The 18,130-nt window shown below is 37.0% G+C and overlaps 1 long non-coding RNA gene across 1 annotated transcript; it reads left to right on the forward strand.

Moving 5' to 3' along the window:
• The first annotated feature begins 11,951 nt into the window (after positions 1-11,951).
• Positions 11,952-14,367, forward strand: LOC117244810. The gene is made up of 3 exons (XR_004498592.1): positions 11,952-12,093; positions 12,862-12,985; positions 13,763-14,367. It is a non-coding gene; the product is annotated as an uncharacterized LOC117244810 (long non-coding RNA).
• The last annotated feature ends 3,763 nt before the right edge of the window (positions 14,368-18,130 follow it).

The following is an 18,130-nucleotide window of genomic DNA, read 5'->3' on the forward strand; positions in this document are numbered from 1 at the left end:
TTTCTTGTTGAGGAGCAATTAAAGTGCTCTGTAATTTCTCCTTGGAAAAGAGAAGACTGGGGTTGTGGTAAAGGTCTAGTAACTGACAAATAGTGTAGGAAAGGTAGCATTTTTATTTGTGCTTGCAATATAAGGATGACAGTGTATTGTTATGCAAGAGATTTAAAACCAAAAAATGGAAATATTTTCTTCCCAAATTGGTAATTAAATTGTGGAATTCCCTGTTAGAGGGTATGGTGGAGATATGAAATTGGAATAGGCTCAAATAGGACTTGATTACTTTGTGCTGTAATGGACAGGTATGATTTTGTAGATTTAAAAGAAAATGCAGTCTTCAGACATAATTCCTCCCTCTGCTTTTAGACAAAATGTCCTGCTGGAGGGACACGCCATTCTGTATTTTCCTGGTTTCTTATAGTATTTTCCAACTGTTGACCTTTTTAGAAACAAAATAAGGCTGTTATGGTCTTCAGAAAACAGGATTAAATTTATCACTATTAAGTTTCTCTATGAAGTGATATTAAACACTTGCATATGATTAAACACTTTCATCTTGTGAAGCACACCTGCAAGTTGTCCATGCTGAAATGTGCTGTGCTTGCAGAGAGCTCTCCCACAGTCATGTGCTTGCCCAGGGTGCTCATGCACAGGACCTTTGCTGCACATGCAGGATTTTTGGCAGTCATGGGTAATGATAAGGACAAAAGTGCAGGTGCAAATTCAGGGAGGTGGATTTTTTCTCTGTGGTTGCTGTTGTCTTTGGTCAGAAAGTTTCTGTCTGATAATCGAGCTGCATCAGCTGGTGCCTTGAACTTAGGGCCAAGAGTTTTATCCATAAGGGAATGAAACCCAAAGAGACAGTGGCATGTATTGAGAGCTCTGCCAGCTATTCACCACTCTTCACAGAAATAATGGTGAATGCTGTTTATTTCTATCTTTAGCACACCTTTTATAGGGTTCTACAGGGTCCACGGGCAGAGCAAGCTACTATTGGCTAACACACACAGTTTACATTTTTTCCCTTGTACACAAGAATATTGTTTTGCTTTACTCTCTCTTCTGCAGGAAGGTTTCAAGGACTTTAGCCTTTAATATCACGACTTATTTCAAAGGCTGGTTTGTGCATACAGGCCTTTACTAATATATAAAATATATCAACAGGCATGGGGCATCTCTCTTTCTGCTTGGGGTCTTGTACCCTTTTCTGCATTCTGCTACTAAGCTGCAGATCAGTCCTCAAACAGGCACTGAAATGGACCCTGTTATGTTCAGCCAGATTTTTCCTTACCTGTGAAGAATCAATGTAAATGAGTTTGCAATACATTTGCTGCTAGCCATTTTGGTGTGGTGTGTAACCTGTTTCATATTTTTACTTATCAATTTCAGGACAAAGTAATTATTATAAGGTTTTTATTTTTTATTCTTTGCTTTTTGTGATCCATAATAGAAGTTCTATTTATTTATGGTAAATGATACAAGTTTGTGGATGCGTGTCAGGTTTCTCTGTTTGCAGGATTCCTTTTTGTATCAAAAAGTGCCTCAGGGGACGGAAGAAAATGGGATAAGTAAGAAATAAGGTAAAAAACGAAAAAGAAGGAGGGGGGAAAAAAATCAATGGAATTTTGAAATAGCCCATGTGAGAAAAAGTATTGTCAGCAAATTCTAGAAAGTTCTTTTGGGTACAGAATGAGCAAGAAATATATTTCAGAAATACAGGATGCACTCTTAATTCCCTTAAGCCTCTCCTTTCTACTTTGGCCTAAATTTGACATTGCTGGCATGTCTTCCTCTCAGCAAAGTTCATGGAAAGCCAGTATGGTGCAGCTGGCTCTTGGCTAGTTTGTTGCTAAGGGGAAATCTTAATTAAAGCCTTCTTCATTATTTGCTACCATGTCCTTGGAAGGGGTGTGATGTTGCAGAGAATATTCCATGTCAGGAACAGCTTCAGAGAACACTGGTAAGGGAATACAAGTTCTTTGGAGAATGAAGTGTTTTCAAAATAGATAATGATATGCAGAGTTAAAGTTTGGAAAATTTGGCCTTTGCTTTGGGTTTGCAATGCTTTGGGCATTCTGCCTGTAACTGTACACACACATATCCTGGAATTTCTGCCAGTCACCTGCCACTTGGTGTGGTAGCATTCAGACATGCTTCTTGCCAAGTCCCACAGGACTCCTCGTTGCTCTCTGCTCAGAGATTTAAACCAGATTAAAAAGCAACCATGAGAACCAGAGCACAAAAAGAGCCCTTAAATATCTGTGAAGCATCAGTGGCCTCTCACAAGCGTCAGCACTCCCTGGCACTATACAAATGGTCCAGGTGCCAGTGGATATCAGCGGAGAGCCAGAACGGGATGGTGAGCTGCACTTCTGAGAGCTCCTGGAGGACACTCCAGATCTACTGATGTCTTAAAAAAAATATCACATTCACTCAAAAATAGTGTTTTGCAATATTGCAATTGCAGTATTTCAAGCTGAGCTAATTCTGCTTGAAATTTATATATCATTTTAATATTTCCTATGGGGAAAAAAAAAAAGTTGTTTGAACCATTCCCTCACATAGAATCATGAAACTGCATTTTTTACTAATTTGTTTTACAGAAAAATGCTTAGCTTAGTATCTGGGAATTTGGGATTAATATCCTTGGCTAAAATTGTCTCTTTATCCAAGCAAAAAATCTTTGACTCTTTAAACATTGATTTAGATATGTTGACATAAATGAAGAAACACTGCCTTCAGGCTTCTGAATTCACAAGTGATATAAGAGTAAGAGAACACCCTTTTCATAACAAAATTATGGAGGTGAAGAGCTTTCATTAAAATCTTTCACGTTTTGTTAGAGAAGCTTTAAAAATTATTCACTCCTGAATAGATATAACTTATGGGATTTATATGAGCACAAATGTTTGGCTCATCCATTTCCTTTAGTGGATACATAGAAAACCTAGAAAGTCCAGTTATTTCCTTTAAAGGACAACTAGGTGAAGAGATAATTTCATTGTGTGCATCAAATTTTCCAGACACCATTGCCTCATACTGAGAAACAAGTGAGTAGAGCCAAATACATAAATCAGTGATACTTTTTGTGTGGTGTTTGTTAATGGAATCTGCTGGAAAACTTTACTTCTGTTTTACAAATAAGAAACATCCAGTAATTCTCAGAAATATTTCAGTAGCTGTTCTGCAGCTCAGTGAAATGAGATCTGCAGTGGTTTAATCTGTTTTTAATTAATATGTCTATATCTCCGTAAAAACAAATCCAATGGGATCTTGCTGACACTATTAACTCTTGTGAGATTATGCTACATATCAGTAAGCTCAAACAGAATTGAAAGGAGATAACAGTCAAATTTTTAATTTATTCAGATAATTTTGAATTCTCAAAATTATTTTTTCAGTTTAGCTGTGCATTAAAATAGCTTTCACTTTTCTTCTTGAAAATATTTTAAAATGTGTATTTGTTCAGATAAAAGTACTCTTGGCTCTATTTAGCTTATTCTCAGTATTTCCAAGGTCAGACCAACAGCAACATTCAAGGGCTCAATCATCAGATTCTGATTTGGGCCTCAGCAGTGTAAACCTATGCTAAGATATGACATTTCAGTGGTTTCACTTTGATGGTATTTTTGAGAGCAGAATGTGACTTTAATCATTACATAGAGCACAGCTTTGTATGTCAAAAAACCCAGAGAAAAATTGACAAGCTCAACCTACTTTAGAACCATCATTTAAGCCAAAATTCATTAAAATGGAATTCCACAGAAGATATCCTATTGGCATTTCAGGTACAGACAGTAACTGAAAAATGCTTTTATATACAGATTCATAGCAACAGCTTTCTGTCCAGCAGGTGACTTTCTGCATTAAAAGGTTTGTAGAAGTGGAGATTGTAATAGGATGAACAACCTTGATAAAATGCTTTGATTCTTATCTTTGAAATTTTTTCCTCATTACATTTGCCTTACCTGGTGCTGCTGCAGTTAAGGGCATGTCAATGCTCCTATTGTAAACTTCTTTCATGGGGTTTTATGACTTCATGGTAAAAAATAGCTTTTGTCTGAAATACAGCAGATTTTTTTAATAATTCTTTGTTCAGTTAAGCAGCGAAAGTTAACTTGAAAAAACACATTTGTTGTAAATGAAGGGGCAATCTTCAGCTCAGTAATATCACCTCAGATTAATAAAAATGACAGTATTTTAAAAATCCAATTTTGTTTTCACAGTTAAGGTTGTTTGTTTGATTACCTTTTTTGCATTGCACTTTGTTTAGACAGGGAAATGGATGAAGTTAGTTTCAGTGGGCTGGTAATCATTCTCACTCTCAGGTTGTTAGTACCACCAAATTTAAGATGCAATAGCTGCAAGGTAAGTTTAATGAAAACAACTGAATATATTGGAATTTTCTGAAAAGTTCTAATGTTACATCCATTCATTTTTGGTTGTGTCACATCCCAGCAGCGTTCACCCGCTCAGCTCTGATTTCTGCCCTCTTGCCTGAGAGTCAGGCTGCAAAGAGCCTGGCGGTCAAAAATGCTATCTGCAGCTCTTTCTTTCCTGGTTCTAAGGGCACCTTTTCACAAACAGGAGCTGGAAGATGAATGAGCCAGGAACTCAGAGGGCTGAGCTCCCTTTCCTGCCCCCCTTGTCTTGTTTCCTTGCAAGGGCCCAGGCTTTGCCCTTCCTTGTTTCTTGACTTGTGACAATGCACCTGACTTGTTTGTTGAGTTCTCCTGGCTTTTGGGTTTATGTTCTAAGCGGTATCTTTGTTGTCGTGTAGCTTAGCAAAAATATGTTGTAGTGGAAATGTCAGTCAGTCCTGCCACCATGCCCCGGGTGCCGTAACAAATAACCTCTGGGACAGAGGGAGTTTGTGTTAAAGGGTTTTATTAGGGGAGCTACCAGAGAATGGTAGTGCTCCCTTTTAAATCTTGGTGTTTGGAAAGTGCTTTTGTTATTGTATGGAGGGCTACCAGGCTCTCAAGGCTTTTTCTTTTGCATGTACTGTAAGAACTCAGGGTTGAGGAAAAGACAAGTCAGTGAGGACAGGCAGCTGGGAGCTTGGCAGGCAGTCTGCAGTTCTCTTGTGGGACAGGTGAGCATTCGGGGGAGTTTGTTCTTCCAGTGAACACGGGGACACTGGGGCATTTTTCCCTCCTTCATGAGAATATGGCTGAATCAAGGTCTGTGTTTGCTCTTGTTTTAGTACCCTAAAGCTCAGATCTTCAATGTCCCGTGAACTCATCATTTGTCATTATGTCCTGGTTTACACAAGGGCCATGCTTTGAGATACAGGAATGAACAGCTAAATACTTAGCAAATTGTACACTTAGTAAAATACAAAGGATATCATTCTTGGTTATGCTGTTTTCTCCAAGTTTACAATATGGAATTAACTCCTATATAAGCATTACACTCATTCATCTAGAAAGGTTACAGTAGATTTAGCAAATACCTTTCTCTCTTGGAGAAGGCCCTATCAAAGGGTAGCAGTGACAGGATATGGAGCAGCCTTCAGGAATCTGCAGAGACAGCATGGATTGAGTCACTGCTATCTTTGGTAAACAGGAGCCATTAGATTTGACTGTGAAGTGCTTTTAAATGTGAAAATAATTTAAAAGATTTTCAAAATGCCTATCTCAGTTCATTGACAACTACCTTCATTTGAGATTTGTAGACTGAATGCATTGTTTTTGTAATACAGAACACTAGGCAAATTTGTTTTGCTTTTTCTTAGGAAATATTAGAACAAAGCAGAAGTGATTTGAAAGCTTTAACTAGAAAAGATTTATATTTGTGATGCAAATGAGTTCATGGAAACGATCCACTTGCAATAGAGGAATAAGGGAGGCAAATTATTGGAAAGTAAAGATAATAGCATATCTGGGGTCTCATTGTTCAAAAACTGCCTATAAATATAGTGCATTATTACTCAAGCATTACCAGGTTATCTGCACATTGCTCAATTTATGCAAAACACTTTTCAGTATCTTTGGAAAAATGTTATGAGAGTATCTAGCTATTTTAAATTTTGGTTGGTCACTGTTTCCATATACAATCAGATGGAAAAAATCAGATTTGCATTGCTAAAGTCAAGTAGCATTATTATTTAAAAATAAACTTGATACAGGATTTCTTTGTTTTTCATTTCCTTCAAATATTCTGTAATTAATCAGAAAATTCAATTCAACTGAGAAATGAAATAAATGAAGAGAGAAATCTCCTTCATAGGTAACCTCAGCAATCCCAACACTGCACTGACCTCTTGCTATTGCTAAAGTGAAAGCTGTTCTGTGTTTACAGCAGCACTTGGAAGGAAAGGTTGAAGTGTGTAGGGCCCTTCATGCCAATCACACTCAGGAGGGGTTGTGACAGTAGCCAGGAGCGAGAATCTCAAAGCAAAGGGGTTGTGCCTATTCCTCCAACTAAAGAGAAAGAGCAGGGGCACAACCTGTCTTCCAATGGCAATGGTTTGAGGAAAATTAATTTATAGTAGAGGCTGAGGTGCTCAAACATGCAGATGAAATCCATTACAACCTTCCCTTCCTGTAGTCTATGTCTTAAATGTCTCTCTTGTGCTAGTGGGATGATGGTGGTACAATTGTTTCCAATCAATGACAGCCTCCTTCAGCAGAGAAAGTCCATTTTAATTAAATGAGATGCATGACTCATTGCATGGTCATTTTTTCTATACAGGTGTCGACCACAGGTATGCTTAATAAACTTTTGTCTCATCTGGATGGTTTCTCTGTTTGTTTTTGGGTTTTTGTTTGTTTGTATTTTTAAATAATAGTGTAAGTTTTGCTTATCTCTTTGGAGAGAGTCTGTTTTCAGACAGGGTGCTGCAAATGAAGCCTCTCCCCATCCATCACAGAAGAGTGGCTGAGAAATGACGTGGTTTCTGACTTTTCCCTTTGCCAGGTTTTCCATGTCTGCTGCAGGCAGCCCTGCTCACTGTGCTGCACTGTGCTTTTGTGCTTGGTGTGGGCCATTGTCACAGGCTAGGTTTGGATTTAATGATGGGAGATGGCACTTACCAGTTAATAGTCACAAAATTTATTTTTATGGTTTTTTGTTCTTTTTCAGTATAGCATTGTATGGCAAGGACACTTGTTCTTTGCAGATATGATTAGGTGACTTCTTCATCTTTTGTGAGGCTGAAACTGCAGATATTTTGGGCTGTGTATGTAAGCCTGTATTCTTTAGGGAATAAAATATAGGAATCTGTAAAAACTCCAGATAATGAGCAGTACATTCATCGGCAAGTTATTGTCCTTTCCCCTTGGTTTATTCTTAGTCTACAAAACTTAGTTTAGAGTACAAATAGAAAAGAACAGATTCTATTGACTCTCTTGCCACCTTTCCATACTTTTCTGTGATACAGAAGGTTTAGCTATGAATACAGTTGTCCCCCTTTCAAAATAAATTATCATCTACTTTATCAGTAGGGAAAGCATCATAGATTATATGTGAGTTTCTTTTGATAATTTTGCTGTAGCCTCTGTGAGAAGAGGTGTTTTTAGATGAATTGGGGTTCCCCAGTTCCTGAAGGTTTAGTGATGTCAACCATCAGTAATGTCAGCACTTACTGCATCTCCAGTGATGCTTCACTTTCTAGTCTTGTTTCTGGTTTTCAGGGTCTTAATGATCCTGAAACAATTTGAAGAAGTTGGAGTTTTCTTTTTCAGCCATGAAATAATCTATTAGAGTGAGACACTGCCTTGGTCCATCAGGTGAAAGTGTTACAGCAGTGTGGACTTCATACAATAGAAGGTGAATGTAGCATCATCTTCCTGCTTGATTACTTCTGCCTGACCTCCAGATGACTCTCTTTTAATTATTGTCTCTTCACCTCAATATGAGTCTTCCATTTCAGCAAATACAAATATATTGGTCTTTCTGCAGTGTATCAATTGGACTATGCTGGAAATTATGTTATCTATAGAAGCAGTATAGCAGAAAGTTGAGCAACTCATGGGTATGAAAAGCACTGGTTTCTCAATCCATTTTAGTTTTAGCTTTCCTCCTCAGGCTGTATACTGGCATGCTATTGTAATGCTTGTGGGTTTGTTTGTTTTTCTGTTGTTGCATTGTTGTTGCACTGTTGTTTGTTTTGAGTTGGGGATTTTGAACCTATTGCTGTGCTGCCCTACATGCACATTGTGACTCACAGGCCGTCTGATAATGAGGGCTGACTTAAATCTGCTTTCAAGTGAACATTTCAGAAAACAAAACATCAGCTCACAAAGCCTAGGAATGCTGTTTATAGTTACTCTTTTTCTCATGAAACATAACAATTTTACACTAAGTAGTTTTGTAGACTGTATTTTTAATAGGAGAGGGATAAGTTGTTTGGATTTTGGTAGTTTTTTGTGTGGTTTAGGGGCTTTTTTGTTGTTTGTTTGTTTGTTTGTTTGTTTTCTGTGTGGGAATCTCTTTCTGGCAATGCTGTTTCAGTCAGCACCTCTACTCAGTTTGTTTTCCTCTCTCTAAAACATGATCATGGCTGAGTTGTATGGCTCAGGTAAGCCAGGAGAGAACTGTAGAGGTAAATTCAGGAAGAAGCCATAATGCCACTGCCCCAGAACGCATTCCATGTGCTGAACAGTTTCACATAGCTGTTCATCTCTCCCTCTCTTCATCTAACACTTACTGTAAAATGCTTTCATGACTTGGGCGTTTTCAGAGGAGTTAAGACACATCAAACATGATATGCTGTGTGCTGAAATGGCTTTCTTACAGTTTTGGAGACTAGAAGTGCTGTGAATATATATTCCTTACTCCTGTGTCTCAACCCCATTCTTATCTCAACATTATAGAACATAAAATGCCCAGAACCAGCAGCCCATATTATGAACCTGATTGTTTAGCAAGTGCTTCAGAAGAGTTTTTACATTTGATCTGACATTTTTAATATATAGCCATAAAAAGTTAATTTCAGTGCTAGAAATATCTGTACTCTTAACTGCTATTGAAGTTTAAAAAATATAAACATATGAGAAAATCAGTGTTGTCAATATGCCAGATATTTAGAATAATTTGTTTAATTTATTTCCATGCTTATCTTTTACTAAGTTGTTGTTTTTTTTTTTTTTGTATCTGATTCAGTTGGAGGTTGTGTACTATAGCCAAGCTTTGTATTTTAGTGATATTTTAAATATATAACACATACTTGGCTAAATCTTAGCCCCCTCTTTCTGTCTGTGTGTTTTAAGACAGAATGGCTTGTTGGGTTACTGTGTGATTAAATGCTAATTTGTCTGTCCCAGAGATCTATTTAAGACTGTAGGTTTATTAAAATATTTAATGTAGATTAAAACATCATCATATATTAAACTGCAGTTACCATCTTCTTGAAGTATTAAGTACACACATTATCTGGGTGTATGGGTAGAGAAAAAAATATTTCAGCCATTTTCATCACAAGCTGTAAAAGGAGGAAAATGCCTTATGGTACTTTAGATAATGCAGTTCTGAAACAGACCTTGTTGCCTCACTTCAGGCATAATCCATGTAATGGCTGTATTGCAGTGAGGATAAGATCATCTTATAAGTACCATAAATGCACAATCTGCCATGTTTACCCAGTTTTTCCTTTTCCAGCTCCTTTTTTAAATCATACTTAAATAGATTCCCAGCAGTAGCCTATCTGTGATGCATCAGAAGAGAGATATTTTGGGTTGGGAGAACAAAAAGCCCTATAGGTAGTAATTGCTGCTCTCTCATGGATTGTTAGCAAAGACATCCCATTCCACTAAAGAATAAAAAAAAAAAAAAAGGAGACGTTATTTTCAGGCACCCCTGCAAACAGAAATCATCCTAAACTCTGTGTTTTAATAGGGAAAATCCTGGCATATGTTACTAGAAAGGCATTTACCTCAGTGATGAAAGAGCTTTGTTATAATATTAAAAACCACTAGTAGTGACTGGGACAGCTAGAAAGCAAGTAATGTTCCATTTTAATATCAATTGTGACATTTATTAAAATTTTAGAAAGTAGGGAGCATGTCTGTAACAATCAACTGCTCTGGGAAAGCAGCAGTTTACCAAGTGCTTCTTAAAACAGATATATTGTCAAGCTATGTATGGTCTGGCTGTGCCATTTACTTGAAACATGTACACAATGAATTTGTTATCAGCATGTCTGGATGCACTTAAATGAACACTAATGTAGGAAAAGTGCTTTTCAAGGCACTGAGGAAGCTATCTGAAGCTCCATTTTGTATGTGCTTCTTAAGAGAATGATTTTGCTGAGGGTATATAGAACTTTCCATCGGTGTGAGTCACCCTCGTGAATAAGGGTATCAACCCATCCAACATTTCCCAGGTGCCCTTTCCCCTTCTCCCTGAACTTCTGCAGATACTTGTGGATTAGTGATATGTGTTGCATTGTGTTTTTCTTGTAAGGATCAGCATGTTTTCTCTAATTCAGGGAATTAGGGAAGCCGGTTTTGGAAAGTTATTTACTGTTGTTGCCTTTGACAAGCAGTAGGGAGAAGGTAAGCAGGGAGGGAGGCTTTGAGCCAGGTGTGGGAACATTATTTACTTGCACTTCTCTCTGCTAACCCAGGGTTCTTCTGCAGCCTTTCATTCAAATTAAGTACTTGTAACAATGCTTATTCCATCTTTAAAGAATTAAGATTTCACAAATGTAATTTTAAAAATGCTTTGGTTGCAGACAGTAAAACCGTAACAAAGTGATTACTGTAACTCTTTTCACCTATAGAATTGTCTACAGACCTGAGATATTCAAGAAAGCTTATTTCAAACTGTGGACAGAAAACACAGAACCAGAAAAGAGCAGGAATTCATTCCAAAAGGAATATGTTGCATTGTAACCTTTGATATCCAATTAATTTCCTTTGAATGAAAGAACCTCATCAAATTGTCTTCTGTTATTACAATGTAGTGTAACTGTATTCTGAATATCTGACAGCAAAAGAAGTTTCAGACACAGAGGAGCACACATGCTCCTGACACTCCAAGTAGGAATGCCTTCTCATTATTCATGATATTTTCTTAGGTGATTGTTATTTTATGTTAGAGAAATGTGATTGCTTCACACTATGTGGACCTGTGATAGTTTAAAGGCAGTTTTAGAGAGATGAGTGCATATGAAATTTTTGCAAAATTCAAATGCAATGAGACAGGTTAGGTATTTCATTTCTGTAGTCCCAGAGAACCACTGGTATACCTGTCTGGCAATATGTGGAAAAGCTGTCTTTCCAAGTAATTCTGAGAAGGTACCGCTGTGGCAAAAAAAAGCCCCAAACCCAAAGTAAAGTCAGCTTCTCAAATTTCTTCAGTTAACAATGGCTGAAGCTCAGGAGATTGTGCTGAGTGTTGCACATTTCTGCCATTACTTGTGACTAAATTGTAGTTTATTTCACTGATTACTTATCTGTGCCCTAGGGCCAAAGAGTGTTTAAACATTCCCCAGCCATTGCCTTAATTTTCACAGATTTTTTTCACTTCTGCTAGATGTTGTCCTTCTCCCTTGTTCCATTCAGGATTTTATAAGGTCATGTTATTTCCACTCTGCATCTTTTTCCAGCTATCAGTAAGATAGGGGATGTGAGATAGGCATGTTTGGCTCACATCTGAATTCAAATCAGCTTGGACCAATGACTCTGAAAAATACAATCCCCCATCTGTGACTCTGCTTCTATTTTTGTTATCTTCCAGCTAAAATGTATTCTGAGAAGAAGAATTTTAGGGAAGCTATTACCTCTTTTGATCATCTACTCTGTTGGGTACTTAATACCAAATTCTTTGTCATAAAAATTATCATAAAAAAGGGTAAATAAACATGGAAACTGTATTTATTTTCTTGGTTTGTAAGACCAAACAATCGGACTTTGCATAAGGGCTGTTTAACATGTTCATGAATACAGTGAGGTGCCTTCTTGCTTTTAATTATTTTAAATTTCTACTCTTTCTTATAGAATCCTTCTCCTTAAAGGATCCTTTTTTGAAAGGACAGTCAAACAGTGACTGAAGTCTTGGCCCACTGGAGTAAAAAAAAAAGCTCTGTTTGCTTCAAAACATCTCTCACCATTCTGCCCTATTTCTTGAGCTGACAGCCAGTCTTCACAAGTAAGTGACATTCCATATTGTACATTTTGTATTTTCTTGTCACTGTACCTGGTTTGGCTTGAAAAGTGAAGAATCAACCCTATTGAAATAGGGATGGGGGGAAGATGAGGAAATAACCAGGCACTGGAACAGAAATTCTTTATCTTGGGGTTAATTGTTGATATTGGAAATGAAAGTCTTGTGCTGGTGAAAGGCAACTCATAGGCATCTGAAATTCTTTCCTTGTTTCCTTTCTCTAGTAACATTGATTTCTGAGGGACATACCTCTGCTGACATGAATCACCCCATATCCTTTTAGCAGCCTGTAGTATTATGAACATTTTGGAATCAAACAAAATCTCTCAAACTGCTCTGTCTGAAAGAATCTTTTAGCATCTCTTGAACTATAACCTCTTTAGTTATGTAGGAAAAAAAAAAAAGAGATCTGCTAAAATTGTGACCTCTCACTGCTGGAGTGATTTGAAAGCCTTGGGCTCAGTTTCCACATGTTCTGTGTTCACTGCTCCTGATGAACCACGTTGGTCTGCCATGACTGTGTCAGACTGCTGACCGAGGAGCTGTACAGGCACACACAGCGCAGCTTCTGCTTCAAGGGACTTGCAATAAACTATTTTGTTTATTGATAAGTGCACAGATGATGTTACTTGCTCCAGGGTATTCATCTGGTCAATGAAGAAGCTGTGTAACTGTTCTGCCCGACTGTTAACTGTTTTGTTCCCTCACAAAATGGAATATGATAAAAATAAAACCTTTATTTGATTTTTCCAGGGAAAAGATCTCCTTAATTACAAGCCTTCAGATTGGTGATGAAGACATAGCTTGGTCTTTCCCAAATCCTTCATCCACCATATATCTTTAACTCATTCTCTTCTCACCATGACACTTACAGGCTGTAAGTTGTGGGTAATAATAAGCTTTATTTGTTGGTGTTACTTGTTTTTGTCGTATTACCATGCCTGAGACCTCTTCTAGTTCCACAGAAACTGTTTGCCATCATGCTTGCATAATTTTAATCTTTCCCCTTTGTTAGTATTCTCTTCCTTCATAGAGCTCTGTATCACCTAAAGGATTTCTGTCTGCAAAGGTGAATCAAGTTTGCAGGTTAATACAGATTTTCACTCAGCCACCCTCTCCCTCATAGCCTGGATTTTTACCCCAATTTAAACAGTGTGAACCACCAATTTTGCTGCTTACAATTTCAAAAGAAGAAGAAAAAAATAGTTTTCATCTCGGTTTTTTTGCATTAGACAAAGTTACTTTGCAAGAGCAGGTTGATTTTTGTTTCTTGAAGGGCGTCATGGGCTTTATAGGATATTGAGAAATCTCAGCACCAGCCATGTGAAGGATAAACCTATTGGTGCCTCAGGCAATGCGAGTAAAGAACTTGCCAAACTCAAATGTTGATTCTTTTGGGAATATATCCTAAGCACTGTAATTTCACAAGATGATTCAGTTGCCCCATGGCTTATTTATAAAATGTTAAAATGTTAAATACAATTAGTAAAACCATCCTAATCTCTCTAGAGACTCTTTGCTTATAGTGTTGCTTGGAGCTTGTGTAAAATAGTCTGGAGTATTTTATCTTTTTTTTGTTTTGTTTTGTTTTTATTTTCTGAGCCTGAATGGAAAAGGAAATTTCAAAGATAAAGTATTTTCTTTCTTCTTGCAGGCTACTACACTCTGCTGGTGAAGCTGAGGTAAACTGGTTCTGTCCTGGAGCAATGATGCAGTTTGGGTAGTTGTGGTTGTATGCAATGATTTTGAATTTTTTTTTTTTTTTTAATCACTGTATGATGAGAACATTGTATTGTGGCTTGTGTGGGACTATTTCTTATTATCAGATGGAAAAGGAAACTGTCTTTTTTATGTGGTTGATGATTCTAGTAGAATGTAAAGCTAAAGTTCTTTGCTGAAGTGGTGTCTGTGTCTGCTTATAAAGAATCAGAAAATAAGGTGAAGTGTTTGGTTTTTTAAGACAAATATTTTGGTACCTTTTTCTGACTGAAAGGAGGAGTGGTTACAATGGGCTTTGCCATGTCAGCAAATGAAACATAAAGTAATGATGAATTTGGATTTTAGGTTTACTTTTGTGGGCTTTGACTAATGTTAAAATATCTGGGCTGTGTTTGGTGCTAACTATTCTTTCAAATAATTTCATTTTTCCATGATGCTCTCATCACTAATGGCTAGCAGAAGAGGGCTGTCTTTCTAATTAGGACTTTTCAGGCTGCTGGTAGTAATTTGCACATTGACTCTTACATGCCTAATTGTGAGAAAAGGGTGATTTAAATTGATAGACACTAAAAAGAAACTCTGCCTCTCATCCTTGGGAAGGACTCTCAACTTATTTATTTAGTGTAAATTAGTTTGTTTATTTTTGTCTGTTAGGATATAGTTAGAATATGCGGACGGGACATTGGAATTTGTTGTCAAAATTTCAAAGTAAACAATACACATAAAAATTTATCACCTCCATGAGATCTCAGAAGCGAGAGCTTGTGAGCCTATCAAAAACATGGCACAGACTCAAGTCACTTTAGACATTGTGTGGGAGGAAGGCCCGATTAAACAGAGATTGATGAAAAGGTGATTTGGCAACATTAGAAATTTCTCAGTCATCAGTGAGTTTTGGGCCCGCCTTTTTCTGTTCAATAGCAAATGCAATCATACCTTGAACAGTCTTAAAAGTTTAAGGAAATATTTCTCGCTGGTTTTATTGAATGAAAAGTGAGTTTGACTGCCAAGATCACATTTGAACAGAAAAGAACACAAATACAACAGAATGACACCCTGATGACAGACATAAAGGAAACCTTTATCTGAGTAATTATCACAAATAACAGTTTATGGACGATAGCAATGTGTCTGAAAAGGATTTCTGTTTCTGAGCTTCACAGAGGAAATCTATGGGTAAGGATTTGTATGAAAAGTGGGACAAGAGACAATGAATTGTGGTGGATGTAAGATACCAAGAAGAAGAAATTGGGAAAATGGGAACAGGGGAAGTGAAATAAGAGCAGAGACAAGTTTGTTCTTCATCTGCTTCTCTGTATAGTTTTTGGTACTGATCCTTTCAGCCTCAGAACATTTATTAAAGGGAAGAAGTGCATTCAGACCTCAGCTGCTCACACTGATGGGAGATAACATCTGTTTAGTGACCATGCAGGACGCAACTGCAGCACATTGCTGAACTATAGTTTGATCTTTTGTGTTACCACGTTCCCAGAAAATGGTGATTTTACTGATTTCAATAGCAATGATTATCCATATAATTTGTGACTGATACTATGAACACAGTTAATTACATCTAAAGTTCCTTCAATTTGTTTAGTTTAGGATTCTGCTGCTGTAATTTATCTTTTGACTTTTATTCTCCCATCCATAACAAAAATATGTGTTTGAAACAAAGATTTATATAAAAGGGCTTTGCCTATGACAACAACCAGATTGTAAATGAGATGTGACAAGGCAGAGGGTGGATATTCTGCTTTAATAACTACAGTTAATCAATTGATCAATCACTCTCTGTCCCTAGGGAAAATGATGCATTACATGGATGCAGATGATCTGTTGCATTGCCCTTGGGGAAGTTTAGTTTCTTCTGTGTGATAATCATCTGCTCAGAAGTGACAGGGAATTCAAAATACCACCTTTACAATCTCTCTAGACTGGTGGATCATCAGATTGGATGATATAATCAGGAGTCAGTGCAGGTGATCTATAACTCTGTTCTACTCAAAGAGAGTAAGAAAAAATTTGTTGAGTTTTTACAAGCATCTCCAAGCTGTAATAGAGCAAGATATTTTTTAAGATTTCCTTTATAATTGCATACACTTACATGAACTGGTGAATACATATAGAGAAATAAACCATATAATTAAATGGTGTATATACATCTATCCAGGTGTATCTTTTTGCAGAAATCCTTGGTTTGAATTATAGGTACGGTTGCATTTTGTTCTCAGTGTTTAACATGGCCTTAAATCTAATTAATTTTTCTTTGAACTTGAGAAGTGACTTCTTGCCTTGAAATCTTGAGACCCTTCAGGATGAACTGAAATGTGAGACCTTTTTCCATGACAGTGAGAGTTTGACCCTTTATCACTAACTCTAACCCCCCCAGATGTTTTAACATAACACAGATACTCTTTGTTTGCATGAGCCTTGTAGAGGACAGTGTGATTAAACAATTCTGTCTGTATGTATTACCTGCAGTCTATTTTCTTCTCTTTTTTTTTTTTTTCTACAGATTTTGCACAAATAACAGGATTTTTACCCCTTATTACAGCTTATCTATCCCTGCAGTTTCTTCCCCTCACCTAGAGTAATAATCCTCTATTTGCAGCACGGTCAGCATCCTCACAGTAACCAGCTGTGATCTCACAGGCAGCACTGAATCGTGATTTCTATTAAAGAATATATAAACTTTTAAACTCAGCATATCTTCATGACCCAATGTACATTTTAATGAGAAACTAATTTTTTTGTTCATCTAGCTAACAAAAGCAAAATCAGTGGATTTGAATGTCATGGTACACAAATAGAACAAAGAATTCATCCCATTGTGTGCGCAATGTATTGTTGACAAGACTGTACTTGTCAACTGCACTTATTCCAATGAGGAGAACTATTCTTTTGCTATTATTAGGCTCTGATTTTAATAGATATATAGGGTGGATAACAAAGATGCAGAATTAGAACCTTTACTGCTTGAAAGAAGAGAAGATAATGTAGACTATGGAAAAACTGATTGTGAACCATTCCAATTTTACAGTAGTTTGTGTTCAGTAACTCCTGTGAGTCTTGTCAACACAATGTGCAGTTGTCTGCCCTAAAGAGCACTGTTCTGTTTTTTTTAAGAACTTGTTTTCTGATAGCTTTTCAGAAAGATTACAGTGTGATTAGAAACATGAACCCATTCTGAATTAGTGAACTGGGAAACAAAAAACAGTAATAATTTGGGAGTAAATAGAAGTAAAATACCAGGTCACAGTAGTTACTTTTCTGAAGCCTTCTTAACTTGTAAATTTACTGCCCAGAAAGTGTTCTGCATCCTGAGTCATACTCCATGGGAGATGGCCTGGCAGATTTGGTGCCAAATACTCTTTCTCTAGAATAAGTAGAATTGCTTTGATTGATGAGCAGTTAAGCCATAGTTGGCTATTTTTTTCTTTATGGTAATTTTTGGATTACTTTAGGGTAATTATTGGATTTCGTGGAGGACTACTAAAGCACAATATGTATGATATGCCAGTTAAAAGAATTATGGATCTGGTTGGGTAATCACAATAATGCTTTTTCAATAATTTGAAGTATAAACAAGATTTTGACACATACAAGGTACAATAGTTTGTGCTGGACATTGAATGCAGGTTATTTTGGTCTGCATAAAGGATGTGGTTTGGTCCAGATTAGGAAATAAACTAAAAATTGGCAAACTGATTTTGTTAATTAAGGAGACATTCCAGAGAAATATTGGTAAGCATGTTGCCTATTGTGTAGAAAATCCACCAGTGAAGGTGTAAGGGGTGGATTCATCATTTCCATGCGTGGAACACTCCAACTTGTGGCATATTAGAAAGGCTTAGCTGCAATCTCAAGAACAAAAACTCACTATTTGGGAGCAGCAATCAATTTCTCTAACTCACAAAACACCTTACCTGTGTTACCATGGGATTTGCAGATACTAGAAAAATACCTGCACAGAGGGGATAATTTGCAGAAAGCTAATTGCTTCTTTTAGCTCTTGGTTTTATTTGCTTTATGAGTTGAATATGTCAGTTCAAAGCTATGAAATTCTCACTCTGGAATTTAATTTGTAGATATTCAGGGATAATTCATAGTTGTGGTCCATATCCTGTTAGATACAGTTGCTTGGATGTACTGTGGGATCATGTTTCGACTCATCTTTGAGTATGCAAATGCTACAGGCTATGCAAGTATTTTTGGTCATGAGCTTTTGTAAACAGAACGCTGAAATTCTCCTGCTGTATACATTCCTGAAGAAAAACTTAATTGTATGAATATTGTCAGAAAG

This window comes from Parus major, chromosome 8 (assembly GCF_001522545.3).
Source record: "Parus major isolate Abel chromosome 8, Parus_major1.1, whole genome shotgun sequence".
Lineage (NCBI taxonomy): Eukaryota > Metazoa > Chordata > Aves > Passeriformes > Paridae > Parus > Parus major.